General features: G+C 46.9%; 1 protein-coding gene across 2 annotated transcripts in view; it reads left to right on the forward strand.

Annotated features, from left to right (window-relative positions):
• The first annotated feature begins 3,197 nt into the window (after positions 1–3,197).
• Positions 3,198–21,050, forward strand: part of TMEM184A (transmembrane protein 184A) — a 40,760-nt gene continuing 22,907 nt past the window's right edge. The window contains exons 1-2 of one of the 2 annotated variants that reach the window (XM_080981162.1): positions 3,198–3,294; positions 17,746–17,967. The gene's annotated coding sequence lies outside the window, so the exon portion shown is untranslated. Of the gene's footprint in view, positions 3,295–17,670; positions 17,968–21,050 lie in introns of those variants that run through there. The other variant, XM_080981163.1, reaches the window with a different exon arrangement.

Consider the following 21,050-nt stretch of genomic DNA (forward strand, 5'->3'; position numbering starts at 1 on the left):
GCTTCCAGCAACTGGTGTTCAGAAACATTACAACCTCCAAGTTTGGAGGCAAGGCAGCAGAGCCATCATGGCTGGGGGGTGTCGCTAAGCCCTCTCCTCTATGAATTTGTCTAATAATAATAATAATAATAATAATAATAATAATAATATTTATTTATAGCTACTAGTTCTTGTGTGGGACAATGGTGGCACTGTGGGTTAAACCACAGAACCTAGGGCTTGCTGATCAGAAGGTCAGCTGTTCGAATCCCTGTGACGGGCTGAGCTCCCGTTGCTCGGTCCCTGCTCCTGCCAACCTAGCAGTTTGAAAGCACGTCAAAGTGCAAGTAGATAAATAGGTACCACTCCGGCGGGAAGGTAAACGGCGGTTCCGTGTGCTGCTCTGGTTCGCCAGAAGCGGCTTAGTCCTGCTGGCCACATGACCCGGAAGCTGTACGCCGGCCCCCTTGGCCAATAAAGCGAGATGAGCGCCGCAACCCCAGAGTCGGCCACGACTGGACCTAATGGTCAGGGCTCCCTTTACCTTTACCTTACTAGCTCTTGTGCTTGGGTCCTGCCTGCAGGATTCCCACAGGCATCCGGCTGACCACTGTGAGAACAGGATGCTGATTCCTGGGACAGCTCAGTCGGTAGAGTACGAGACTCTGAATCTCATGGGTTTGAGTCCTGCATTGGGCAAAAGATTACTCTCATGGTCCCTTCCATCTCTGTGATTCTGTGACTAGATAAATCCTTGGCCTGATCTAAAAGGCTCTCATATTCTTCATACAGTGGAACCTCGGTTTTTGAACGTCTCGGCTGCCGAATGTTTCGGAAGCCGAACACCGAAAACCCGGAAGTGAATGCTTCTGTTTTCGAATGCACCTCGGAAGTCGAACGGCTTCCACAGCACTTTTTTTTTCTATTTTCACCATTCACTTTGCTGACAATCCTCTGATTTTCGAACATTTCGGAAGTTGAACGGACTTCCGGAACGGATTACATTTGAAAACCGAGGTTCCACTGTAATCATTACTTCAGAAATCACCGGAGAGGATTTTAAGGAGAAATTTGGGGAGCAAATCTGTTGAACAAGGGAAATAGCAAGTTACACTCAGTAGGCTGTAAGTTCTTTTGCTTGGGAAGCTGTCTCACACTCCAGAGCACAGCTGTCTCCCTTCAGTGCTGTCCAATAATGAAGATGTCCCAGTAGCAATGAAATCCATTTAAATTTCACTGGAACATCAATTCAGATGTCCTCACAATTAAGCACTCAAACAATGAGGACTAGGTCCTTGCTTTTGGCAATGGTTTGGATTCTTTGGCATCCAAATATGATGCAGAGATGCAATCCACTTGGATGATGCAGAGATGCAACCCACTTTTTATTAGAAACCAAGTGCCAGGAGGTAGGTCTACTATATGCTTAATGCCTTTCCCAAGAAGAGTATCTTGAGAAGGCAGGGTGGGGGGTGGGGGACTGGAACATCAAGTCTGGCTTCCTGTGAAACATCAAAGCAGGAGAAAGGAATTGGGGAAGGAGCAAGGTGTAATCAGCAACAGAAAACTGAAGGCAGGAGGAAGTACAGTAAATGGCAGTCAGCAGGTTTCTTTCTCTGCTGCCAGTCAGTGCTGGTAATTACTGAGCAAGAAGGAATAATGGTCTGACTTGGTACAAAACAGCTCCCTTTGTTCCTAAACTGTTTGCCCTCTCGCACAGCCCTGGAACTGGCTGGGCAGGGGTAGGGTTGGGGAGCCAAAGAAGCTGATTTGTGGTAGGCTCAGAATGGACAGAATAAAGCACTTCTTTACATATATATATGGCATTTACATACACACACACACACACACACACACATATATATATATGGCATTTCCAAAATTAAAGCTGCGTCCTCTTCAAACTTATCTCACAGGAATGCTACTGCAAACAAACACAGTTCAAAGAACTTCTTGTCCTGTTATTCACTCACTGAACAAGCCCACTCTCCTGTAGAAATTATTCTGAATTGCAGCATCTGTAAATCCAAGGTTTTTCAGTGGTTAAAAATAATTAATACTATATGTTTAAACCACATTTAAAACACATGGCTTTCTCCCAAGGAATCCTGGGAAGTGTAGTTCCACACAGAATTACAATTCCCAACATCCTGAACAGTTCCCAGGAGTCTGGGGTGTAAGTCATATGCATTCAATGTGCATTGGCTGAGCTTTAAATATACCATATGGAGCGGCCCCTTGTCAGCTCACAGCTCCAACCAGACCCCCTTCTTGCCCAACATTGTTCACACAGATCAGCTGTGTGCCTTGCCACCTAAGTCAGTCAGTATGCTATACCAGCAAGAGCGTTGCCTTAAAACTTGATAGGTAAAGGTAAAGGGTAAAGGGACCCCTGACCATTAGGTCCAGTCGTGGCCGACTCTGGGGTTGCGGTGCTCATCTCGCTTTATTGGCCGAGGGAGCCGGCATACAGCTTCCGGGTCATGTGGCCAGCATGACTAAGCCACTTCTGGCGAACCAGAGCAGTGCATGGAAACACTGTTTACCTTTCCGCTGGAGCGGTACCTATTTATCTACTAGCACTTTGACGTGCTATCAAACGGCTAGGTTGGCAGGAGCTGGGACCGAACAATGGGAGCTCACCCCGTCACGGGGATTCGAACTGCCGACCTTCTGATTGGCAAGTCCTAACCCACAGCGCCACCCACGTCCCCAAGAAAACTTGATAGACCAGGGTTCAAATCCCCACTCGGCCATTAAGCTCCCTGGCTGACCTTCTGCCTATCACAGTCTACCTCGCAGGGTTGTTGTGCGAGGATAAAATGGTGGCGGGAGGAGAGTTATGTGTGCCACTTCGATCAACTTGGAGGCATGGTAAAAAAAGAAGAAAACAACAAATAAGCAACAATTGTCTCCTCCTGCCTTCGCCCCGGACTTGACTCATCCAGGAAATGTGGAGAGAATCGCCACCCCCGTCTTGGCCGGGCTCTCCATTCCGTGCGCACCTGCGCCAGGTGCGGCTGGGAAGGGAAGCAGGCGGCGCCGCGGAAGGAGCGCCCAGGTGCCGGGCGACGTTTAGGGGCCATCTCCAGGGAGACGCGCAAACAGCAAAGGCCGGCGAGGCTGGGACTGAGCAGGAGGGAGGAGGAGGAGAAGGAGGAGTCTCTGGGGAAAGGAAGCCAGGTGGAGGTACGGCCGAGGGAGGGCTCTCCGGGGCCGGATGGGACGAGAAGAGGAAGCAGCCGCGCTGGGAAAGCGCCGCGCTTCCTGGAGCTGCGCCTCCGCCCGTGCGCTCCTGTTGCGCGCCGGACGCAGGTGAGTAAGGGGGCGCGCGGCCGGGAGGAGGAGGAGGAAGAGACCTTCCTGTCCCGGGGGGCAGGTGGGGCGAGAGCGGCCCTAGAGAGAGAGATCTCGGCCGGTCTGGGCAGAAAAAGAAGCAGGCAGGTCCCCAAACGAGGCTGCCCCTCTTTAGCCCAAACTTGGAAACGCGCAGCGCTCCTTGGAGACGTTTGGCAAGTTCCATGGGAAACGGGAAGTTTTCTTGTGATTGTTGACGTTTCTGTAGCGGAGCCAGCTGGGGGCGTTCGTTTACTTTTGGGGATTCAGTTACAGCCCACCTGTTGCTCCAAGCAGCTCCAAGCGGCGTCCATGGTTCTCTCAATTAATCCTCACAACAGCCCTGTGAGGTAGACCGAGTGTCTGTGGCAGGTCCGAGAGTCACCCACTGAGCTCACGGCCAAGTGTGCTTCCAGGCCCCAGTAGTCGGGGACACTAATCAGTAAAACCGCCGTGGTTCTCATGCTATATTCCTCCTCCTCCTCTCTCTCTTTCTCTCCCTCTCCCTCTCCCTCTCTGACAACCAGCAGTGTGTAAGGCCAGTCACCCCATCTGCATGGATTTCTATGCCGCATGATCTCCTTTAAGTCTCCCCTGCCCCCCCCCCCACTACTCAAACTGGCTTTCCGATCTAATTTCTCAAAGCCTATAGATCTCAGTGGAGGCTGGCCCATTCAGAAGAATGGGTATTGCCCCACCAGCCTCAACTCGCCACCTCTGTCTTCCTGTTTACAACCAGTTCAGGGAGTCGCACAAGCTGTCAACCTCCTCCTCCATCTCAACATTGCCCTTACAGAGGAGGAGGACAGGGATAAAATTAGAATTACTTGGCTCTCTAGCGCCACCTACTGCTGGGCTGCCTTGCCTCCCCCACCCCAGGCCTATGGGGCGCCAGTTGTCACTGGTCCCATCTTTTCCACAAGCAACTAGCTTTATAAGGATTCAGCCGCCGAAAGTTTGTTTGTGTTGACACGTGTGATTTCAATCCTAAAAACGCTCGGTGTTTTTAGAGTTCTTGGAGAACTTTGGGAGTGTGGCTTTTGTTTTTAGAACAGAAATAGTATACCAACAGCACTACTTTTATTTTATTTTTTAAATGCAACACACAACAAAACTTGAGTATCAAAAGGTGAAATAATTTCTTTATATATAAAGTTGCTGTAGCATTTGTTCTGGATGTTAAATTCATTGTTTACCTTTGTTCTTAAGTTGGTTGGGTTTGCCTGCAAGGAAAAAGCGGGGCATATACAGTGGCACCTCGGGTTAAGTACTTAATTCATTCCAGAGGTCTATTCTTAACCTGAAACTGTTCTTAACCTGAAGCACCGCTTTAGCTAATGGGGCCTCCTGCTGCTGCCGCGCCACTAGAGCACGATTTCTGTTCTTATCCTGAAGCAAAGTTTTTAACCCGAGGTACTATTTCTGGGTTAGCGGAGTCTGTAACCTGAAGTGTCTGTAACCAGAGGTACCACTGTATTTGTTTTTAAAAAACACAGCAGTGCAAAACTCTTGTTTTGAGAGCTAAGTTAGACACCATAAGAGTAGAAAGAACATATGAAGAACCTACTGGATCCGGCCAATGGCCCACCTGGTCCAGTATCCTGTTCTCACAGTGGCTAACCAGATGCCCCTGTGGGAAACGCTCAAGCAGGACTCGAACCCAAGACCCCTCTTCCCTCCTGTGGCTTCCAGCAACTGGTATTCAGAAGCATTTCTGCCTCTGACTGTGGAGACAGGGCAGAGCTATCCTGACTAGCAACCACTGAGAGCCTTATCCTCCATGAATCTGTCTGCTCCTCTTTTAAAGTCATCCATCTTGGCAGCCATCACTGTCTCCTGAGGAAGTGAGTTCCATAGTTTATGCAGTACATGAGGAAGTAAACCACCTGAGTTTAAAAACCAAAGTCTGGCACTTGAAGCCCAATCCGACTCAGAAGTAAATCCTCCCCACCCCCCGGCAGCTCTCTGAGGCTTAAAGGTAAAGGGACCCCTGACCATTAGGTCCAGTTGTGACCGACTCTGGGGTTGCGGCGCTCATCTTGTTTTATTGGCCAGGGAGCCGGCGTCCAGCTTCCGGGTCATGTGGCCAGCATGACTAAGCCGCTTCTGGTGAACCAGAGCAGCGCACGGAAACGCCGTTTACCTTCCCGCAGGAGCGGTACCTATTTATCTACTTGCACTTTGACGTGCTTTCGAACTGCTAGGTTGGCAGGAGCTGGGACTGAGCAACGGGAGCTCACCCCGTCGCGGGGATTCGAACCACCGACCTTCTGATCGGCAAGTCCTAGGCTCTGTGGTTTAACCCACAGCACCACCTGCATCCCAATAGGCTTACTCGTAGGTAAATGTAGTCCTAAATTATGAAGTCCGCCCTCAGTCGTGTTAAATTGAATTTCAGCATTCTGTATGAAGAAATATTTTAGGTTCTGCAGGCACCTTTCATTCGGGAGGAAGCAATGGCCGTCTTGTATAAAGCTGTGCGAACATAAGGGTTTAAGCACGGAAAGAGGTAATTAATTTATGTTAAATGATATTTAGGTCCCAGTCCTGATATCTTTCACTGAAGAAAGAAGGGCAGCTCATTAAACACCCTTTAATATGCTAGCCATCTGCTTGTAGTTGATTAATTCACAGATTGAACATGAAGAATATGTTATCTTGATGCAGGTGCCACTTTGAGGCTCTCTAATAAAATTAAGGGTTTTTGGAATAAAATTAAGCAGGTGAATTAATTTATTCCCTCGAGAAGTGTTTCAGCATTGTCTGAATTGAGTGGCGTATATAAGATGTTTTGAAAAATCCGTGTAAGGGCTTTGGGGGGCTTAATCCAAAGGAAATTGTGTATGCCTTAGGCTGCGCATTCAAGATGTACTTAACTGAAAAGTCAGCCCCATGGGAACCAGCAGCATTTGCTTCTGAGTAAACACGTTTTGAGGCTTGATTCCAGTCTCCTTGGTTTAAGTGGCGCTTGGTTCTAAAGATATGTTTGTGTACCACAATCCTTATTGGGTTTACCCAATAGAAAGGCACACTGATTTCAGCTGCGTTGAGGAAGTCTGGTTTGAAGATGTCACCATGATGCTTCAAAACATGGCTTTAAATGAGACTTGGAAGAGGGTGCACGTAAACTTTCTGTTGTTATTTTTAAAAAATAATATTTATTACTTTCCAACAATTTGGACAATACATAGAAAAAGAAAATAAACAATACAATACAATACAATACAAAAACAATACCTAACACTAAACTAACAAAAACAATTTAAACTAAGAAAACAAAACAAAAACAATTTAAAACACATCAAATAATTTCAATCTTTCATTCACTTATTTCCATGACCTCCTCACACCTCCCTTTTTGTATTCCACTTCTATTAGTTGTTTCAGCAATTCCTTTCCATCTTCCTCTGCTTTCTATCCTATAATTATCTTAACACATTTTAACCTTATTTTTCCCTTTAATTCTCTATTAATCTATTTATACTTAATTCCTTATAACATTTCTACTGAAGCCATATAACTTCATTTCAACATTTTTCTAACATTCATTAATTTTACAATATTTCTGTAAATAGTCTTTAAACTTTTTCCAATCTTCTTCCACCGACTCTTCTCCCTGGTCTCGGAGTTCTGCCAGTTGTTTCCGCCAATTCCATATAGTCCATCAACTTCATCTGCCACGTAAACTTTCTGAAGTCTAAGTTATACTCTTGGCATCTTTCATCCAAACCCTCCAAAAAAGAATGCTTTAAAAAACTTTTCTTATAGGGATCCCTGGCATGCTGTGAAGTGCACTGCTAATGAGATCCCAGCTACCTTCTGCTCTGAATTCGCTCAAAAAAACCCCCCTACATTTGCCTCTGTTTATATAAATTGATCTGTGATAAGGGGCTGTGCCCCAGGTTTTTAAGAGCCCGGAAACATTGGCTTGCCTTCAAGTCCAGGGACAAGAGCTGAGCGATTTCCTTAGCGTCAGCTGAAGGTACAAAGCTGCCTGCTGTCAAGACAGACCATTGCTCTGTTGGGCTCAGTATACTCTGCTCTGGCTGGCAGCAGCTCTCCTGGATTTCGGGCATACAGAAATGTCTTCCCTGCTGCCTTGGACCTGAACCTTTCAGCTGGCAGTTCCAGGGACTAAGAGCAGATCCACAGCATGTATTTAAAGCATTTAATAATAATAATACAGTCATACCTTATGTTACGTCCGCTTCATGTTACGTTCTTTCAGGTTACGTCCCGCAGTGACGCAGACGCACAAAATGATGTCAAGCGCATGCGCAGAAGCAGTGAATTGCAACCCGCGCGTGCATACCCACTGCGGGTTGCGTTCTTTTCATGTTGAGAACGGGCCTCCAGAACGGATCCCGTTCACAACCAGAGGTACCACTGTAATATAATAATAATAATTTATTTATACCCCGCCCATCTGGCTGGGTTTCCACAGCCACTCTGGGCAGCTTCCAACAAAAGATTAAAAATACATTAAAACTTCCGTCATTAAAAACTTCCCTAAACAGGGCTGCCTTCAGATGTCGTCTAAACGTCAGATGGTTGTTTATTCCTTTGACATCTGATGGGAGGACGTTCCACAGAGCAGGCGCCACCACCGAGAAGGCCCTCTGCCTGGTTCCCTGTAACCTCACTTCTCGCAGTGAGGGAACCACCAGAAGGTCCTCGGCGCTGGACCTCAGTGTCTGGGCAGAACAATGGTGGTGGAGACGCTCCTTCAGGTATCCTGGACTGAGGCCATTTAGGGCTTTCAAGGTCAGCACCAGCACTTTGAATTGTGCTCGGAAACGTACTGGGAGCCAACGTAGGTCTTTCAGGACCGGTGTTATATGGTCTCGGCGGCCGCTCCCAGTCATTGTTGTTGTTGGGTTCTTCAACCTGGGAAGGTAGTCATCTAGGAGAAGGAAAACTCTGATCCTAAACCTGTGCTGCCTTGCGGGACATAATCAGGAGAAGAATAGACTAGGGAGTAAACTCTACGCAAATCTGGAGCGGTATCCCTAAGACTGTTGGATGGCACCTTGTACTCCTTCTGGCAACTCCTGCAGCCCAGCTGGTGCCAAATGTCTTGCTCTGCTTTCCTTTGGACCACATCAGTGAGGCAGAGAGGGGGTCTTGTCGTCTGGGCAGCCCAGGACCTCCAGACACACTACCCAGGCTTGCGCCCCAGGGAGCTCACTTTAGTGCTGCAAACGCAGCAGTTTGACTTCACCCCCGAAGGCGCACTCCATTGTCTTTCGAGACAGACAGATGCCCACAACATTACTATTACTGCTTATTAACCCGCCCTTCACCCTAAGGCCCCAGGGCGGTGTGCAATTATAACACAGCTTGAATATTGAAACACAATAGTACACAATGCTGAGAAACAGATTAAACAACTTAAAATTGCAAAAATAATGCAGGTCTTAAAAAAGCATACACCTCAAGTGTCAAAATCCTATGGCATGCAAACCCAGATCCGCTATTATTGCAACAGCTCTGCTGGTTATCTAGGCCAGGGTGGATAACCTCTGACCCTCCAGGCGCTACAGAACTATAAGTCCCACCAGCCCCAGCCTGCATAGCCAGGGCTGGTGGGAGTTGTAGTTCAGCTGCACCCAGCACTGATCTAGGCCCCCATCTGGCAAGTGGGAGCAGTTTCTTCCCTGCAGAAAGTGTTGGCTGGGTGATCTTGAAAGCCTGTGATGAGATGATTCTGTGCCTCGCAAGCCATCTTGTTCCTTGCAAGCGACTATTTAAAAATAATAACTGGGTGCCTTGTTCTGCATTAATCAGAGGCTGAAGGGCCCGTGCATCTGGCTCTGCCCGCTGTTCCTCTCATGGCTGCATAAGCTTTTTAACCCAAATACTCTTGGTGCACTTCCGCTGGTCAGTGCTGGCTGTGGAAGTTCTTGCTGCTTGTACTGGGAGAAGGTGTGAGGTCCCTTTGCGTTTATGGACTCAGAAGGCCTGGCGGTGGGAGGGCAGGAGCCCTAGATTGGCAAGAATCCTCTGGACCTGCCCTGCTCATATCCTGTTCCTTTCTGATATACAGTGGTACATCAGGTTAAGTACTTAATTCGTTCCGGAGGTCCATTCTTAACCTGAAACTGTTCTTAACCTGAAGCACCACTTTAGCTAACGGGGCCTCCTGCTGCCGCTGCGCCGCTGGAGCACAATTTCTGTTCTTATCCTGAAGCAAAGTTCTTAACCCGAGGTACTATTTCTGGGTTAGCGGAGTCTGTAACCTGAAGCGTATGTAATCTGAAGCGTATGTAACCCGAGGTACCACTGTAGCTCAGGAAGGTTGAGATTCAGTTGACATTCCTGCACTGCAGGGAGTGATAGCTCAGTGATGGCACATCATTTCTCACTTGCTGGATCATCACCTTGTCACGGCTCTCCAAAAATTTTACACATAACTTGGGAAGACAGGTGAACTCATGCCAGTGGAAGAAGCCAAGATCACCCGTGTCAAAGCGATGATTCTTCAACATCAACTTTGTTGGACTGCTCATGTTGTGCGGATGCCTGATGATCGTCTTCCAAAGCAACTACTCTATTCCAAACTTAAAAATGGAAAGCGTAATGCTGGTGGTCAACAAAAGAGGTTTAAAGACTCTCTCAAGGCAAATCTAAAAAAAATGTAGTACAGTCATACCTCGTGTTTGTTTGCTTCAGGTTGAGCATTTTCAGGTTGCGTCCTGCAGCAACTTGGAATTACCGGAAGGGTTACTTCCAGGTTTCTCCACTTGCGCATGCACAGACGCGCAAAATGACGTCACGCACATGCTCAGAAGTGGCAAATCGCGACCCGAGCACGTGCAGACGTGTAGACACGGGTTGCGTTCTGCTCTGGTTGCAAACGGTGCTCCAGAACGGATCCCGTTCGCAACCAGAGGTACCACTGTATAAACACAGACAACTGGGAAACACTGGCCTGCGAGCACTCCAGTTGGAGAACAGCCTTTACCAAAGGTGTCATGGACTTTGAAGACACTCGAACTCAGAACGCAAGGGAGAAATGTGCTAAGAGGAAGACATGCTTGGCAAATCCTCACCATGATCAGCTCACGCCCGGAAACCTATGTCCCCCCTGTGGAAGGATGTGTGGATCCAGAATTGGCCTCCACAGTTGCTTATGGACTCATTGTTAAGACTGTGTTTATGGAAGACAATCTTACTCGACTAGGAGTGATCGCTGAAGAAGGAGAAGAAGAAGGAGGAGGAGAAGTAGAAGAGCACATCATTTCCATGGGACCAAAGATGTAGTTCGTTGCGTCACTGATGGTGTGTCCTATGGAACACAACAGGCGCAACAGCAGAAAATGCTTTTTGGTGGGTCACTGTCATGCAATGGTCTTTATCACTGTGCAGCCACCAACAAGACTTATCAGGTCATTCCTGCAATCTACCAGGTCTTTAGAAGGACAGGCAGGTGGCTTGCCAGTTAATCAGGTGCAGAGTTCTTCAGGTCTTTACCAGTGTTTGAAATTCACCAGGCCCATTTTGCAGCTGGCTATCGGCCGGTTGTGACTAAGTGAAGATGCCCCAGGCGCACCTGATGTCTCCACCATCTGGAGTCGCATGCCTGGAGATTCTTGGATCTTGACTATTTCCACACACTAGCAGCACATCCTGTAGAATTCTACCCATCATATTTTATCTGCACAATCGGAGTGAATTTCAGAAACCAGAAAGCCAGGTTGAAAAATACACCTTTCGAGCACTCTGGCTGCAATGTGGCAAGTGGGCATTCCATTTTGGTGACTGTAACCCTGGTTTTAGGAACCATTTGACACTTAGCTTACATATCTGAGTTTCTAACGCCGGCCTTTACATACAGTCGTGCCTTGGATCCCAAACACCTTGCAAGCCGAACATTTTGACTACCGAATGCCGCAAACCCGGAAGTGAGTGAGCCGGTTTGTGAACGTTCTTTGGGACCCAAACGTCTGATGTGGCTTCTGCGGCTTCCGATTGGCTGCTGGAGCTTCCTGCAGCCAATCAGAAGCCACGCCTTGGTTTCCGAACATTTTGGAAGTCGAACGGACTTCCGGAACTGATTCCATTTGACTTCTGAGGTACCACTGTACAGTGGTACATCTGGATGCGAACGGGATCCGTTCTGGAGCCCCGTTCGCATCCTGAAGAGAACACAACCCACGTCTGCACGTTTGCGCGTGTGCTGGTTGCAATTCACTGCTTCTGCGCATGCATGTGAAGTCATTTTGAGCATCTGCGCATGCGCAAGCGGCAAAACCTGGAAGTAACGCGTTCCATTACAGTGGTACCTCTGGTTACGTACTTAATTCGTTCCGGAGGTCCGTTCTTAACCTGAAACTGTTCTTAACCTGAAGCACCACTTTAGCTCCTGCTGCTGCCGCACCGCCGGAGCACGATTTCTGTTCTCATCCTGAAGCAAAGTTCTTAACCTGAGATACTATTTCTGGGTTAGCGGAGTCTGTAACCTGAAGCGTATGTAACCTGAAGCATATGTAACCCGAGGTACCACTGTACTTCCAGGTTACCACGGATCTCAACTTGAAAACACTCAACCTGAAGCAACTGTAACCCGAGGTATGACTGTATCAGAAAGCCACCAAATGCAGGGCTCTATCTTCTTTTTAAATAGGACTATTTAAATAAAAAAATAATTTACGCTAGTACAGTCATACCTCATGTTACATCTGCTTCATGTTACGTTCTTTCAGGTCACGTCCCGTGGCGACCCGGAAGTACCAGAAAGGGTTACTTCCGGGTTTCGCCGCTCGTGCATGCGCAGAAGCGCAAAATGACATCACGAGCATGCGCAGAGGCGGTGAATCGCAACCCACGCATGTGCAGACGCACCACGGATCCTGTTCTCAACCAGAGGTACCACTGTATACCTGGGAAGTCTCCCATGTTGTGGCCTCATGTTGATAAGGCGGCTTGGCCAAGCAAAGTCAGAGAGAATGATTAACCAGGTTCCTGCTCAGGACTGGGATCTAAAATGTATACGAAGCTTAGCACACTCTTACTGGAAAGCAAACAGAGGTTTAGGGTGAGGTTCCACAGCTTTGCTTATTTACTAGAGTTCTAGGAAGCAGTGGGTGAAAGGCTTGTTTCTGAACTACGATGTCGCTGGGTAAGATTCACGGGAATCCAGGCAAAATGCTCTCTTGTTTTTAACAGCATGTTTTCTCCGGCTCTGCGTGTTTGCAACGAAACAGGTTTTTCGGAAGGCAGGTTTTTCAACTGGTGGCTCCCCTGTGATGAAAGGTTGCAGCATTTGGGATTTTTTTTTAGTTTAGAGGGGAAAGCGTGTAAATGGGTGGCATGATAGAAAAGCGTCTGAAATTATACGTGGCGGGTAGAAAGTGGATGGGGTTTTCTCCCTTCCATAACACTAGAACTCACAGACATGCAATGAAGCTGGAGGTTGGCAGATTCCTGACAAGACAGAAGTACTGTTTTGGGGGGAAAGGGAGCGGGCTGGTGTGGAGGACTCCCTGGTCCTGAATGGGGTAACTGTGCCCCTGAAGGACCAGGTGCACAGCCTGGGAGTCATTTTGGACTCACAGCTGTCCATGGAGGCGCAGGTCAATTCTGTGTCCAGGGCGGCTGTCTACCAGCTCCATCTGGTACGCAGGCTGAGACCCTATCTGCCCGCGGACTGTCTCACCAGAGTGGTGCATGCTCTAGTTATCTCCTGCTTGGACTACTGCAATGTGCTCTACGTGGGGCTACCTTTGAAGGTGACCCGGAAACTACAACTAATCCAGAATGCAGCAGCTAGACTGGTGACTGGGGGCGGCCGCCGAGACCACATAACACCGGTCTTGAAAGACCTACATTGGCTCCCAATATGTTTCCGAGCACAATTCAAAGTGTTGGTGTTGACCTTTAAAGCCCTAAATGGCCTCAGCCCAGTATACCTGAAGGAGCGTCTCCACCCCCATCGTTCTGCCCGGACGCTGAGGTCCAGCGCCGAGGGCCTTCTGGCGGTTCCCTCATTGCGAGAAGTAAAGCTACAGGGAACCAGGCAGAGGGCCTTCTCGGTAGTGGCGCCCGCCCTGTGGAACCCCCTCCCATCAGATGTCAAGGAAATAAACAACTACCTGACATTCAGAATATATCTTAAGGCAGCCTTGTTCAGGGAAGTTTTTAATGTGTGACATTTTAGTGTATTTTTGGTCTCTGTGGAAGCTGCCCAGAGTGCCTGGGGAAACCCAGCCAGATGGGCGGGGTACAAATAATAAATTATTATTATTATTATTATTTTATTCAGGACAGTTAAAAGAAAGGACTTTTTCACACAGGGCCTTGTTAAACTGTGGAACTCACTTGTGCAGGAGGCAGCTGCAGCTGCCAACCTAGATGGTTTAAAAAATTAGGAGGAGATGGAGATCAATGGCTGCTAGTCACAATGGCTATGTTCTATATATCCACTGCAGTCTTGGGCCTGTTTACTCTGAAGTAAGCCCCATTGTGTTCAGTGGGTGCCTACTCCTAGGAAAGTGTGCCAAGGAATCAAGCCCAAGGCTTCCCATCCACCTCCTTGGCATGTTTCTGAGCATGTGTTACTTCCCCTCAGCGGAGAAATTTTGTTTCTCAGCTTCAGGGACTGTGATGGTACATATTTATACCATCACAGGTCAGCGTGTTCCCAAAAGATTGCACTTGTTGATGTTCTGAAACCTGATGCGAGATGTTGCAAAATGTAAGTCTCGAGATGAAATGAGCTCGATAAAGGACATCTGGCTCACATCTCCTCTTCCAAGCTAGTTTTGGCCTCTGCAAATGTGAGGAGGATGTGGCAGTCCAGTCCGAGATTCCTTGCAATTGAGCCTTCAGCTTCATTAAAAACTTGAGCAGAACCTCAGCAGCAAAGGACTTACAAATGTCGCTGATCAAATGCTTAGAGGGCTGGATCTGAATGAGATAAAGACCGTTGTGTGGCGGGGGGCAATTGGCATGATTGAGTGGTAGAGAACAGGATGGATAAAAATCAACATAATAATTATAATCATCAGATTTTTAAATTTAAATCTGATTTTATTTATTTAAATCTGATTTTTTAAAATTTAAATCAGATTTTTAAAATAAAATGCTGAGCTGGATAGACAAATGGTCTGGCACAGGGGTTGGTGTTAGGATTTTTATCCATCTGTGCTGCTCCAGCAGTAGCACTATGTTTTGTGTACATCATGTGAGTGTCTGAGTGAGCGTGAGACAGGAAGTCTGAGTACTGTTGGAAGTTAGTTTCACTTCTGAAAGTGTTGCTGTTGTGTACTGGTGCTCAAAGAGCACAGATGTGCTGATGGATTCTCTATATACAGACTGTAAAATAGTTTTAGAGCTACTGAATCTTTCTTCTGCAATGATATGCCAGAAGACAAGTGTGCTCCTCTCAGGAGAGAGGGGTCGCTTATCACCGGTCTCTCTGGACTAAGGGAGATTTATAGCCAGGGAGGACCACCGGAGAGAAGCCCCAGAGTCTTCGGAAGTTGGCGGCCTTCCCGGGTGTGTTTCCAACAGGTTTACTTTGCCTGGGCCGGATCAGTCCTGCGGAGCCCCCTATGTGGGCCAGATAATGATCGTGCCCGAGCACATGCGCCCGCGATTTCCGGCGTCTACGCGAGTCTGCACATGTGCAGATGTGATTTCCGATGCCACAGAAGAGTCCCCGCACCGCACCATGCCGGTTAGCGGCGCAGGGACTCGCTGAGCGTGTGTCTTGGTTCTGGAGTGGCGCATGGGCCGGTTAAACAGCCTCCGCAGGCCGCTTCTGGCCCATGGACCGCAGGTTGTGACGCCTGCTCTGACAGCTTCCTGTGTGTTCCTCGGTGGCATGGATGCGGTGGAAAGACCATGCGAGTCTAGTGTCTCCTGGTTGCGGTTCAGATTGGTGGAGAACAGGATCAGCAAAAGGCATTTTTCCTCTTCCGGAGAACTGGTCTAACCAGCATCCCATATTGACACCAAGCAGGCTCCTTCACCGTCCTCTTTTCAGCGCCTGTTAAAAACATTTCTGTTTCGACCAGCTTACCCAGATGTTTAGAAAGCTGGTGCGAGTTTTTTTATCTGTCTTTAGTCTATTTTTGTTCTAACTTTTGCAAAAGTCTTACATGGTTGTTAACTTTCCTCGTTGTCTCATCTTTTTTTGTAAACCGTTGAGGGGTTTTTTTGACAACCAAGCAGTGTATAAATCTTACGACGTAAAGGTATTCCTACTGTTCCTACAATCCAGCCTCCTGCATATATTTTGGACCACAACCCCCATCTTCCCATGACCATTTTTAATGCTGGCAGTGGCCGATGGGAATTGTAGTCCAAAATTTCCAGAAGGGCACCAAACTGCATTCCCAGGACTTACTGTAAGTTAGATAGATGATGAATAGAGCTCTGTCTGTTATATGATAATGCAGATTGCTGTTCCTATTATATGGGCGCAGAATGTATTTCTCACTGGGAGTACCAGCAAATAGTGTGCATTGAATCGGTACTGCAGCTTTTTAATTGCTAGACTCTAAATGGGAAATACACCAATCTTCAGATCACTCAGTCAAGATTCAGTGGGCTTACCTGTCATGGACTGATCGGAGGCAGAGGAATGGTGGAAGGAACAGGCTGGGGAACCCCCAAGGAAAGGTGGCTCATAATAATAATAATAATAATAATAATAATAATAATAATAAATTTATTACTTATACCCCATTCATCTGGCCGGGCCTCCCCAGCCACTCTGGGCGGCTCCCAACAGAATATTAAAAACACGATAAAACATCAAATATTTCGGTATTTATCCCCCCTGTTATACAAAAATCTCCAAATGGGTCCAAACTTCAATGTCTAAAACTCCTGGTAGAGGACAAGGGCCCAGAGATAACACTAAGGGTGGCCAAATTCTGTGCGACTGCTATAAAACTTAGCGAACAAGCTGTATTACCAGAATGATTAAGGTTTTAAATGACAGTTTTGGGTTATATTTTAGTGATTAAGATTTAACTTACATATTTTTAACTGCTGCTATATCCGTATTGTCCCTGTTATACCCAATTGCAATTCATTGTATCCCGATCGTGCTTTATGATTTTCCTGATAAAGTCATACCTCGGGTTACAGATGCTTCAGGTTGCGTTTTTTCAGGTTACGGACCACCGAAACCCGGAAGTACCGGAACAGGCTACTTCCGGGTTTCGGCGGTCGCGCATGCGCAGAAGCACTAGATCACACTTTGCGCATGCACAGAAGTGCCAAATTGCAACCCATGCGTGCTCAGATGCGCACCTGCAGGTTGAGAACACTGCGGGTTGTGAACATACATCCCGCATGGATCACGTTCGCAACCCGAGCGTCCATTGTATTGTAAGTGAGCCGGAACTGGTCTGTGACTGTAATAATGAATGCATTCATCAAACATAAAAAACTTCCTTAAACAGGGCTGCCTTCAGGTGTCTTCTAAAAGTCAGATAGTTGTTTGTTTCCTTGACGTCTGATGGGAGGGCGTTCCACAGGGCGGGCGCCACCACCGAGAAGGCCCTCTGCCTGGTTCCCTGTAACCTCACTTCTCGCAGGAAGGGAACTGCCAGAAGGCCCTCGGAGCTGGACCTCAGTGCCTGGGCTGAATGAAGGGGGTGGAGAGGCTCCTTCAGTACTGCCTGCTCTGACTGGCAGTGACTCTCAAGGGTTCCAGGGAGGAACTCTCCCCAGCCCTGCCTGAAGATGCCCAAGATGGAAACCTGGGGCCCCTGACATGGAAGCAGGTGCTTGAATGCTGGGTTGTGGCCCTTCTCTTCCCAAGACTGGTTTGCAGAGCCGATAAGGAAGAAGTTCGGCGTTTCCGAGCACAATTCAAAGTGCTGGTGCTGACCTTTAAAGCCCTAAACGGCCTCAGTCCAGTCTATCTGAAGAAGCGTCTCCACCCCCATCGTTCTACCCGGACACTGAGGTCCAGCGCTGAGGGCCTTCAGGCAGTTCCCTCCCTGTGAGAACTCAAGTTACAGGGAACCGGGCAGAGGGCCTTCTCGGTGGTGGCGCCCGCCCTGTGAAACGCCCTCCCACCAGATGTCAAACAACAACTACCCGACTTTTAGAAGACATCTGAAGGCAGCCCTCTTTAGGGAAGCTTTTAATGTTTAATAGACTATTGTATTTTAATATCTGTTGAAAGAAGCCCAGAGTGGCTGGGTATAAATAATAAATTATTATTACTATTATTATTATTGGAAACAAAGCAGGCAGGCGCTGTGCCCCTTGCTGCTTCCTTTCCCATGACATCAGCCTGGTGACTATCTCTGCAGCCCAGTTAATGTTTACTTGCCGGACTGTGCCCGGCGGTACCTGCTTGGCCCCAGGAGCCGTTTCCTCTGCCAGCTACGACTCCCGGGAGGGAACTGGTGGCTAGCTGATCCTTTGCTCACGCCTGCCTCTTCTGCCTCTCTCCTCCTTTAGATGCAGGTGTCCCTCGTGCTGAGCTCTGAGCCGCTGCCCTGTGGGACCACCCAGCCCCCCAGCAGTTGGGGCTGCTCGTCTGCATCCCAAATTCCTCTGCCCAGCGTTCTCCGCGCCTCCCCGTTCTTCGGAGAGCACGAAGAGGAGTATTTTTAGACGCTGGTGTGTTCCTCGGCTGAAGATAACTGAAGCTCTTCTCCTGCAAGGGCGTAAAACTGTGGGGTGAGTTGCACGTGTGTTGCAGGGGGGAGAAGGAGGGAGGCTCACCTGAGAAGGTAGCCGAAGCGTGCGTCTGATGGGGGTGGAAGCGGTTGCTGGAAAAACCAGCATGATTTTTTTTCTATTGCTCAACGGTGTGCCTAGGTGGGACCAGGGAAATATTAAGGCATGCTGCTGATCTCCAGAGGAGCTTGAATGGGAGTTTTACCCTGTTACGGGTGCAAGGTTTGATCAGTTTAATTGGTGAATTAATGACTGAAAGCTCATGTTGATTGGTGTGGGCAACCTTTAATGGATGAAGCGGAAAGCTTAGGGCATGTTTGTTCCCAGAGTGTGTTAACTGTGTTATGTACGTGTGTGTATGTGTGAGAGAGAGAGAAGGAGGGGGAAGAAAGAAAATAAGTGGTTTATGAAGTTGGAGCTTCTTTCTGAATCTAAGAAGCACCCATTCTGAGTGGTCAGTGTTAGTTTATTTCATAAAATTTATATACTGCTTGATTGCAATAAAACCTGACCTAAGCGGTTTACAGAAAGAACGAAACAATAGAATTAGGATAAAAACAGATAAGAACAACTATTTAGAAAAAATAATTAGAATCACCGATAAACCCAAAATGGATTAAAACACACATCAATTTTCCATGTACAGTGGTATCTCTGGTTGCGAAAGGGATCCGTTCCGGAGGCCCATTCGCAACATAAAAAGAGCGCAACCTGCAGCGGCGCGTCTGCGCATGCGCGGGTTGCGATTCACTGCTTCTGCGCATGCGCGTGACGTCATTTTGCACCTCTGTGCATGCGTGAGTGGCAAAACCCGGAAGTAATCCTTTCGGGTACTTCCGGGTCACCGCGGGACGTAACCTGAAAGAATGTAACATGAAGCGGACATAACATGAGGTATGACTGTATCTGGTTTTAGCAGGCATTGAAATGGCGTCTGGCTGATGTCGGTAGGCTGGGAGTCCCGAAGTGTGGGTGCTGCCACACTAAAAGATCAATTTCTTACAGTAATAGAGCAAATTTTGCTTAAAAAGCAGCCTTAACTCAGGGTGCTCCCAGGCCGCTGCCATTTTCATGTGGGTATCAATCACATACCAGGAAATTCATCTTGGGCAACAAAAGCTGATTTGGAGCTCTCATACAGCAATCCTGCTCCTTAGTTGCAATAAGGAAAGCGATGGCAAAATGCACTGGGATAGCATTTGTTCTGTGCAGTTTCATCTGACCTCCCCAGAATTAAATCACAACAAATGCTCAGGAAATGGCTGGCATTGTCTGATCTCCTTGCAAAACCATAGGGGTGAATCATCAATGATCAGGTCATCTGGGAGGGATTGAATGGTTACAGGCCCACTTACAATCTGTGAATGAGTTGGCTGTCCAAATTAGCTGTCCAAATTGTTATTGGTCCCGCAGACTTTAATGGATCAGTTCGATTTATTTATTTTTTAATCAGCTTATCTGATTATCCCTCCAAACTCCCACGCGCGGTTAATTACATTTATAGAAGAGTCACAAAGGTGATGGACATCTGGCGACATCTTAAGAAGTGTGGAGGAAGGAGGACTTCTAGGAGTTTCTTGTGTGTAACAACAAAGCTAAGATAGCTCCGTGGGTAGAGCATGAGACTCTTAATCTCAAAGGTCATGGGTTCGAGTCCTGCCTTGGGCAAAAGATTCGTGCATTGCTGGGGGTTGGACTAGAGGAGATTCATCGTCCTTTCGAACTCTACAGTTTTATGGGGAAAAAACTATGGGAAAAAGGGGGACTTTTCCACCCTGATCTCCAGACCTTTCCATCTTTTGGGCAGACTCCTTTAAGCAGCTTGCAACGTTCTTGCTTCTCACAAGGAGGCAGAACCAAGAGGCATAAATAGAGAGCAGGACCAGAAAAGAGGCGCCACTCCTGATAAGCAGGGACAGTTGGAGCATCTGAGAATGTCCACACCCTGCCCTGTTTCCATGCTGCTAAACAGGCTTCTGTGCCGGCCCAATGTACTCGCGTACATTTTGCTGTGAGATCTCCTGTGCTTAGCTTCTGCAGCAGGATCTGTTGGTAAACGATTCACTGGTATCGCTCGTTCCTTCTACAACATGGATAAACATCAGTGATTAAAATATATATATAAAATAAAAAAATTATTTTAAAAAAAAAATTAAATTGGAATTTTTTTATTTAAATTGGAATTTTTTTATTTAACTTCGATTTGTAAAATAAAATGCTTTTGGAGGAAAAAATCTTTCTAAAGATTTTCTACTTAAGTTAAATTATAGTCCAAAGGCTATTCACCAATTATACCAGCAGGAATGCCTTTCTGTTAAAAAAAATATGATTTACAGTAAATCAAGTCTTACTGACTAGTGATTTAAATCATGATTTAAATCAATTTGATGTAAATCAAATTCACCCTGCTCTCCAGCACGTGCAGAAACTGCCTTCCTGACCGGTGGATTCACTATTGGGAGCAAAGCAGCAATAAAATTGCATTGGAAGTGCGGAACTCCAAATCTCAACGGTTCCTTTCAGCCTGGCCCAGGTTGGAGAGATGGAGAGATTTGGTCCAAAAACATCTGGATGGCAGATGAAAATGATGGACTATATGGAACTGGCGGAAATGACTGGCAGAATCCGAGACCAGGGAGAAGAGTCGGTGGAAGAAGATTGGAAGAAATTTAAAGACTATTTACAGAAATATTGTAAAATTAATGAATGTTAGAATGATGTTGGATTGAAGTTAAGTGGTTTCTAGCTGTAATGGTATAAAAGAATATGGAAAAATTGGTTTTTAATATCTAAAAATTAAAGGTTATAATATATCAGGATTAAAGATCAGGATTAAAAAGGAGGGAAAGGAATCGCTGGATTAATAAATTGAATTGGAATACAAAAGAGGGAGGTATGAGGATGTCTGGGAAACAAGTAAATGTAAAAGAAGTGATGAAAAGATGGAATTGTTTTTAATTGGTTTTTCTTTTTTATATTTTATATTTTGTATTTTTTCTTTTTACTGTTAATTTTCTTTTTAATGTAATCTTTTCCTTTTGAAATTTTAATAAATATCATTTAAAAAAACCAAAACATCTGGA

This window comes from Podarcis pityusensis (assembly GCF_964106645.2).
Source record: "Podarcis pityusensis genome assembly, chromosome: 14".
In the NCBI taxonomy this organism is placed as follows: domain Eukaryota; kingdom Metazoa; phylum Chordata; class Lepidosauria; order Squamata; family Lacertidae; genus Podarcis; species Podarcis pityusensis.